The following is a 9411-nucleotide window of genomic DNA, read 5'->3' on the forward strand; positions in this document are numbered from 1 at the left end:
TCATAGACTATATATATGAGGTAATGCCTCTTATTGTTTATTTTCTGAGTTTATTTTAAAGTTTTTGAGTTCTGATTTAGTATAAAGTTTTTGAGCACATTTACTAAAACATTACACTAAAAAAATATAATATTGCTCAAAAACCATTTTATAAATGGTAATATGCTCAGAAAAAATGCGTATATGCTAAAAAACTACAAGGTCTGAGATACTACCTCAGATGCGTAATCTTTTTTCTCAAAAGGTAGGAGACCATTTGTAAACATTGTTATTGAATGACAAGTGGATAATAAGTTATGTGAATGATCAAATTAACCTTTAAAATTTGGGTATTTCTAACGTGTGTCCTAAGAGCATTAGGAATAGTGCTCCCTCTTTTTATATATGACTTTCTCACATTTCGAGACACTTCCTTCTCTCTTCAATATCTCTTAAAATATAAGACTAAATATTATGATATGTATACTCATATGAAAGAGCTTTTCGTAAGAAATTTAATGGTACCATTTTTATATTTTTTGAACAAATATATTTTTGTAAATATTAAAGTCAAAGACTTACCTCGTAAATGCAAAACGTCATATATAAAGAAATAGAGGGAGTATATGAAAATGTGATGACCAATGACCATGACATAGAAAATGTGAAGTGTCTTTAAACTGTCTATTTCCAAAAAAAAAAAAAAATTCCTCTATTGTGGATTAAAGTTTTTAAATATTAGAAATAGACAAATATGATATAACATGAGAAGAACTTTATATAGAGTTATTCTATTATTATTGTTCTAAGGGCACACATTAATAAACCAAATATGGAAAGATTCACGACATATTCTCATGATAAATGAAATTATAAACTTAGTTTTACCATAATTATTGAGAATATGTTGTGAATATTACCATATTTGGTTTATTAATGTGTGTGCCCTTATGGTAAGGGCACAGGTTATAGAAAAATGAAACAAAAAAAATGAAACATCCAAATATAGAATAAGTAAACAAATAACCGGGACGAAAGGAGTACAACACTGAGTACTTAATTTTAAAACATAATACAATAACTAGAACACTTATCTAAGAAAAAAAAACTCAAAAAAAAAAAACTCTAGCCTCCGTTAATCATACTCGGAGCTCCCATCGATAATCAGTCGATGGTAAGCCCCAAAATTATTTCATCTTTCTATCAAATACTCCCCCATTCAACTCAACTCTAACACTTTCTTTTTTTTTCACGTTTTTTTAAGGAAAGGAAACTAGGTTGATTGAAATCAACCTATAGCATCCTCGGGGATGAGGGCGATAAAAAAAGTCAGAACTTTTAGTTTACCAAAGTAAATCAAAACAACTAAGAAAATGATGGAGGATATAGAGAAAGTTTCTACATAATACAAAAACTTCAATTCCCCAACCAAAATCCAAACTCAAGATGGAAAGGAAAAAAAATACCAAAAATAGAACTTACAAAATGCAGGAAAAAATTTGACAAACACTCCTGATAGAAATCGGGAAGAAATAAAGTCCAAAGAGAGAAATCAAATCCTTGGAGAAGCTTAAGAGAAAAGAAGATTTATGATATTAAATCTTCCGCCAACTAACAGTATTTTGCTAAAATCAATTTATGATAATAAGACTCGAAAAAATTTTCGTTCAATTTCTGGAGTTAAACCTTCATTCTTAGGGGTCGTTTGGTTGCCACTTAGAAAATATAGGCATTGGAAAATCCCATTATTTTGAAAAACATGGGTTGTTTGGTTGCCATAAATTTTGGAAAATATAGGAATTAGCACTTCCCAGGAACTTCCAATGCCTACATGATGTGGGAAGTTGCTTACCTACTCCCCCCTTGGTCATTGGAAGTTCCTGTGGAATTTAATTCCTACATGAGCAACCAAACAATTTTTCGAAATTCACCCGAATTGGACGAGGGAACTTAATTCCCATGAATTGTATTTTCCTAGGAAAATTAAGTTCCTTGATCAACCAAACAACTCTAAGAAATATGACTGAAAAAACTCCCCTAGGCTAAAGTGGGGAGTAATTAAAGTCAAATCTTAGGGAAGGTAAATCTCAAGAAAAGTTTCCGGAAAAAATTTCTAACAAAAAGGATGAAGAAAAGGAGGGGAGAAACGAAGATATTCAACCCCTAATTCTAATTTTCTGGGAATTTTTGCTTTTGGGAGGATTTTCTCTCTCTCAATTTTAGAGAGAGAGAGAGAGTTTTCCTCTTTTTCTTTTTTCACGTTTGTCAACGCGTGTTTTATGCGTTAAATATCATTAGATACGTATTTACAAAAATTATAAAAAGATATTTTTAATGTACTCGTAAAGACGAATTAAACAAGATCTCACATGAATATATTTTCACTTACGTATCGAGAGAAAATTGAAATTGAATACTCACTTGTAAATAGTGTATAAAAATGAAATTGATAGAGTAGAGTTGAATGGAGGAAGTAGTATGTATATCCATAATCCATCTTTTAGTCAATAAAAGTCTTTTTTTTGTGACCGGGGTGTCCATTGTCGACAACATTATATAATCTCCTCGGCGCGGGTGCTCTCGCGAAGAGGTAACTGACTGACCAAAAAGGTTGCTCCATTCTCATGGGTAGGGATCGAACCCCTGACCTTATGGTTAAGGGATATGGTGCATAACCACCACACCGAACCCATTTGGTTAAAGTCTCCCTTTTTGTGAGAATGGGTTTTCCATCCTTATTTTAGGGGATTTCTAGTTCTTCCTAGGCATTGGTAATAAAGACAAGAATAGTTAGTTGATAATTTGTCGCACGTTCTTTCAAAATATATAAGTTATTTGGTAACGATCTTGGAACCAAAAGGTAAAATTTCTCTCATAATGAATCAAGTAAATGATCCCTTAAAAGCTGCACGGAGATAGCGATACGAGGATAAGCTAAATTGTCAGATCTTTTTTTGAGTTCTTTGGTTTATAAGAACATTATTTTTCTTTGGTTTCGATTATTTATACCCTTTGTTACTACCGTAATTAGGGATGCGCAAAAAATATCCGATCCGATTTTTTTCCTAATCCGATCCGAAATCCGAAAAAAAATAATCCGAATATATGGATACCATTTAAATTGGATATCCGATCCGGTTTTTTCCGAATAAACTGGATTGGATGTGGATTGTGATTTTCTTAAAACCGGATATCCGAACCCGATCCGAATTTTAAAAATTGATATAAAAAAGAAAAGAAAAGGAAAACTTATTGTTTAGTTTATGCGGTTTTTAGACTAGTTTTGAAATTTGTAATAAAGACTTGTAATTCATGCAATTATGACTTGTAATTTATGCGATCAAGTGTAATTTATGGGATCAAGACTTGTAATTTATGTGATCGAAGACATTACATTTTTTATTGCTTTGAAAAATGCGAAATGGACCGAAATTACCTTTAGTTTTAGTCTGTCAATAGCCCAATACCACCGGCCTCGGTGGAACTTTTACTGTACATTTAAATCTGGATCACATCCGATTTCCGAAATCTGGATTTCCGAATTTTCGGATTCCAAATTTTTGGATATCCGAATTATTCGGATCGGATGTGGATCAAGAAAAATGATAATTTAAATTTGGATATCCGATCCGGTTTTGAAATCCGGATCGGATATCCGGTTTTGCTCAGCCCTAACCGTAATGCTTTCTATCAATAAATTAGTTTTCTCTTTAAAAAAAATGATAAAACTTAAAGTCATGTCATTATTTCACTTTGACTTATAATGCTACCCATTTACCTCCTGCGCCGTTCCATTGAGTTCTTTATGTATTCTGTTTTTTTACTGTTCCATTTAATTGTTTACGTTTTCTTTTATAGATCTCTTTTAATCAACTACAACCCCAATTACAATAAGTCTTGCTGAAGACGAGTAACATTTCGTCACAAGCTGATAACGGGGTAAAATGCGACCCATTTAAGACGAAAATATAACCATTTTTAGATAAAAATTTACCTGAACAATTTCGAAGCTATAACAGTTTGTCATTAAAATGATCACTTTTTGTCGTTAAAATGATGATATTTGACCTGTTTTCAACTTGTAACGAAAAATATCCGTTTTAAATGAGAATTGGTGCCCTTATTATTAACTCCTCCTTGGTGATTGTGAGTACTAGAGGTGGCAAAAGGGCCAGCCGAGTCGGGTCATATCGTGTTCGGGTCATATCGGGTCAGCCACCACTTACGGGTCAGGTTTGGGTCATTGTCGGGTCGGGTTATTTCGGGTCAAATGATGTATCAGGTTGGGCCGGGTTTGAGTCGAGTCATTACCGGGTCGGGTCAGTCATTATCGGGTCCGGTTATTTAATCACATTACTTCAACTTTTTACCATTAAATTTAGTTTTTAAGCATTATTTGGTTTAATTACTTCATAATTAACCCAAACATATAAATCTAAATACGAAATCACTTTTATTTTGATCAATATTAAGCTTAATAATTGTCGGTTCATCAATTTAATCGGGCCAGTATCTGGTCGGCTCAATATCAGGTCGGGTCTGGGTCGGGTTCTGGTCATGTCGGGTTATGGGTCGTCGTTGGGTCGGTTTCGGGTCACTAATCATCGGGTCATGTCGGGTTATGGGTTGTTTCGGATTGCAATATTCTCGGGTTCTATCGGGCCAGGTTTGCTCGGGTTTGGGTTAGATCAGATTTGCCAGCTCTAATTGTGACACTAAAGTTGTGGGTCATATATGAGAGTATATTATAGGTTGATTTCGATTAACCTACTTTCTTTACCTTATCAAAAAAAAAATGGACAATTTAAATAATCCACTTGTTTACATTTTAACATTTGTGAAAAAAATGACACTGATCGGAAAATAACTAGGCGTCGTTAATCCACTAATTAACCTATCAAACAAAAAATTTGTAAACCTAACTAAACTCTACTAGCTTCTAACAACAAGGTAGTAAAATAGAAAGCTTTATGCGTGTATTTTATATAAGGTTTTTACCTCATTTTTACACGCATTTCTTAGTTATTTATGTGGCATCTAGCTACAAATGCCCCCGAATAGGCTACTTTGGGTTTGTCTTGTATAAATGGCAGGTACGAACCAGAAAGGAGCGAAATCAAGCCTGAACTTGTCATAGTTGCATGCATTTTGGAGAACAAGGAATCAGAGCCCGGAATCTGTCGCTTAGAGATGCGTGAAATGGCCTCGGAAGGTGCCAAGGAGTCCACATGTGCTTATATAGCTCGATCGACCAGTTTTGCTACTAAAAGTGGTCGATCGAATGCTTTATCCTCCAAGAATCACTCGATCGAGCTCTGCTTTTACTCGATCGAGATAGCTGTTTTCTGAAGTGTTCGATCGAACACTGTCTTTACTCGATCGAACGGATTTCTAAGTTTTCCTCTCGATCGAGTGGTTTCATTTCACTCGATCGAGAGCCTATGTGTTTTAGGCGGGCCTTGAGCTGTTTTTGAGATTTACTTTTGTAATTAGGATATAAGGTTATGACGGCTGACACGTCTGTCGTATACCTGTCAAAAATAAATTAACTCAACTAACTATATAGCTAGGGAAGTCAGGTCGATCTCCACAGGGAGGCAAGATATTTGTAGAAGTCCGTCTATTTGGTCACAAATGGGGGGGTTGTTTGATTTGTTATCTAAACTACGAGATTTAAAGGAAAGAGAAATAAGGCAAGAGCAGTAAAGGCAGGAAATGAGTTTAAACTATCAGATAAAGAGGGACATGTCAGGATTTCGGTTCACTACGGTAGTCCAGTGACTCAGCTTGTAAATGACTCAGACGAATTAATGTAAGACGGATGTTGAAAGGTCCTCTCGGTCCACTTTCTATCCTAAAATATCGCTAACTTAACTTTCATTCTCGTCAGGGTAGTCTACTGTTATAGCAGGCCTGTTTAGTCCAATCTTTCGATCTAGGATTAATTTTAGCCAGATTAAAGGTTAACTTAGAAGTGTGCACTCAACTAAGTCGAATAAATACAATTAAATCGCTATGGTGACAGAGCCTTGTAATCAATTCGTCTAATTCATTTACTACATCGTCACTTTCCTACCGCAGATCCCCTAATCCCAACATGAAAGGGGTTTAGCTACTCATATCACTAATTAAACTAGCAGCAGATAAAATTCCAGCAGTAAACATAATGAAATAAATAATAAATTGCATAAAGAGAAATTAGGGCAAGGGAAGTGAATAGAGTAAACAAGAAATTAAAGCAACAAAGGATTAATTATTATTAAAGGAAGAGAAATAATTACAATCGATGCGAATCCGGCGTAAAGAACACAAAATCCAAGCGAAAGCAATCCCAAAATGAAGTTACAGTGAATAAAAGTAAAGCAGCGTAGCAAAGTTTCTGATAGAAAGTTTAGATGATGAAAAGATAGATAAAAAGATGCTAATTAACCTAGTTAACGTAGGTTTAAATAGAAAAGTAAATGAGTTTTTCGAAATAAATCATCACACGGGCTGTTTAAAGCCCATCAATAGCGAAACCACTCGATCGAGTGGTTTAAAACCACTCGATCGAGCAAACTCCTCAGCAAATCTTCTCGATCGAGCAGAAAGTTACTCGATCGAGTAACTGGCCTTTCTGCAAGATAAGGATCAAGTGGAAAACCACTCGATCGACCAATCTGGGATGTAGAAACCACTCGATCGAGTTCTTTAACTTCAAATCAGCTCAAGTCCGTCACCGAATTCCTCGTAATCCGTGCCATGACGCTTCCAAACGCAGTATCTCACTCTGGAACAATCCCGTCTCCTCTAAATGCATGCAAAAAGGACGAAAAAGAGTACGATTCCACTACTTTCGCGTTCATTTCTACAAAATGGACAAAACGAACCAAAGTAGCCAATTCGGGGCAAAATACCATTGAAACAGTATAAAAATGCATCGAAATAGGTGCTAAAATAAGCTAAAAAGACTATATAAAAAGCACGTATCAAATCTCCCCAAATCGAACCTTTACTCGTCCTCGAGTAAACTCAAAACTAAACTAATGGAACGGAAATGATAACTCAGAGCTAGCTTAACTTGTCTACTTGAACCAATTTAATGCAACAAAAACTAACAGTTAAAGCTAAGCGATCAATACGCAAAACGAATTATAAGCTGTTCAGAAATATAGCCAACCTATCGACCTTGCAAGACCAACAAAATCGGACTCTCTCGTGGTCACTCTTCTCTCATGAAGCAAAGGTGAATGATATATGTAAAAGAGGTACGAAAAGACAGTCACTCACCTAACTGCGACCTACATAGCATGCATGCAACAAAAATGAAAGACAATTCAAGTACTAATGCACACACTCCAACCGATAATGTCCGTCACAGCCGAGGGCTTACAAATAATATGGGAATAGTGAGGTTCAGGTGAGAAAAGGCAAAACATGTTATGGAAATATGGAGGTAAAAGCGTCAAGCTAGTTCCTAACAGGACCATAAAGAAACCGTCCGAATCTCAACTGACTGAAAAACTAAGTACAAGTGCCCTTCATTTGGCACACAACTCACTAGACTCAAAACACAATCTCCTCAAAAAAAATATAGAATACGAATAGAGGAGTCAGACGGTCGAAAACAACACCGTCTGAAATAAGAACAACTTCTTTTTTTTTCAAACTTCTTCTTTTTTCTTTCTTTTTTTTTTCTCACGTCTTTTCAACTCTTTCTTTTTCATTTTTTTCATTTTTTTTCTTTTTCTTTCCACTTTCACGTTTTCTTTTTTTTTTTCTTCCTTCCTCCTTCCTCCTTTCTCAATTTTCCAACAACTCCAACAAAGAAATACGGGCCAAAGTGCAACCATAAAACTCATACCCAAAAGAACATACTAACTAGCTTGACTGGGCAGGCTTAATTTGGAATGTAGCTAATGGGTCAAAAAGGGCAAATTTGGCTTATGTGGAGCTAAATGGGTGAAAAATATAAAGAAAGGGAAATTTGCAAGCACCTCCCTGCATTTGACACCAACCACAAACCCGAATATGTGCATTTGACTCGAAATTGAATGTCATAAAAGTGCAAAAATGATGAACATGCTATGCAAGGAGTACTACTCTCAATTCCTAATGAACTGGTCATGAATGTCACCAGTTATGGCTCTAATATCTCAGAATTTTCAAGTAGTTTGCCAATTTATCAGGTCAAGTCTAAACAGTCAGCTATATTTGAACAGAAACTCGTAGACTATGCGTATGACAAAGCTAATAACTATCAATAAAATGCACGGCTCAAGTAAAATGACAAGTTATAGTGCATTGTCATCATGGAAATCTACCGTTCCGACTCAACCTATATGCAAAAGTAAACGTGAATTTTTTTTGGATTTTTTGATTTTTCTAAATTTTTTTTTTGAATTTTTTTGATTTTTAATGAAAACAAACAACAATGCAAGCTGAAAAGTAAACGTGAATGCAAAACAAATGCAAATGCAGACTCAAAAGGATGCAATACCCTCCCCAAACCAAAACGGACAACGCCCTCGTTGTCCTCCAGCATACACCAGCAGATATATACGGGGGAACGAGAATATATAACCAATAAGAAAATAAAAACAATAAATAAAAGGAGACAAAATAAAAGAGTAGAAGATACATACAAAATACGAACTTCCCCAAACCAGCCAGAAAACTGGGGAAGTGAGTAGACCAGTAGCTACTCGTCGTCGTCGTCGCCGTCGTCGTCCACCACCGTGTACTCCGGGTCTCTCTCCTCCTCTGCTCCTCAGCTCGAGCTTTCTCCACTACCACCTCTGGGTTCTCCTCCTCCTCCTCGTCAGCAGACTCCGGGTATCCCTCAGGCGGGAACCGGAAGAAGGAAGGGTGTGGCCAACCCTCTGGGATCGGTCTGTGTCGCCGCAAGTGGTACTCGTACAGAGGGTGCAAGGCTAAAGCCATGTCCCTCTCCATACGAGCCTGACGCGCTGCAACCTTAAGCAACAAACCGTAAACTGCGCCCTCTTGGTCCAGGACCAAGGGCGCCACAAAAGGAGGAGGTGGTACGAAAGTGGCCGGTAGGACCGGCTCAGTCTGTGTCTGGTCAGCGGGAGTAGGAGTGGTAGTAGTAGTGGGAGTAGGGGTCGGATCGGGAGTAGCCGTGGAAGGCTGGGTACTCCCTGAAGGTGTGAACCCCTCTCCAGTCTCAAGACGCCGCTTCTTGGCGGCGGGTGCAGCAGGAGGTGGTCGAGGTGGAAGGTGAAGGTCAGGCAGTGGTGGTGGCGGGCGCGCCCTAGCAACAAAGAGGAAGGGGCTCTAGACGGGGGAGAGTCTCACAAGGTAAGTCTACAGACAGGAAGCCGTCTATCTTCCACGTCTGGTAGTCTGGGGTAAGCCAATGCTGAGAAAGCATGGCATCCAGACTCAGTAGCCTCTCTCCCTTGAGGTACTGCAGGTCACGAGGCCAAACGG

The sequence above is a fragment of the Silene latifolia genome, chromosome 6 (assembly GCF_048544455.1).
Source record: "Silene latifolia isolate original U9 population chromosome 6, ASM4854445v1, whole genome shotgun sequence".
Taxonomy (NCBI): Eukaryota; Viridiplantae; Streptophyta; class Magnoliopsida; order Caryophyllales; family Caryophyllaceae; genus Silene; species Silene latifolia.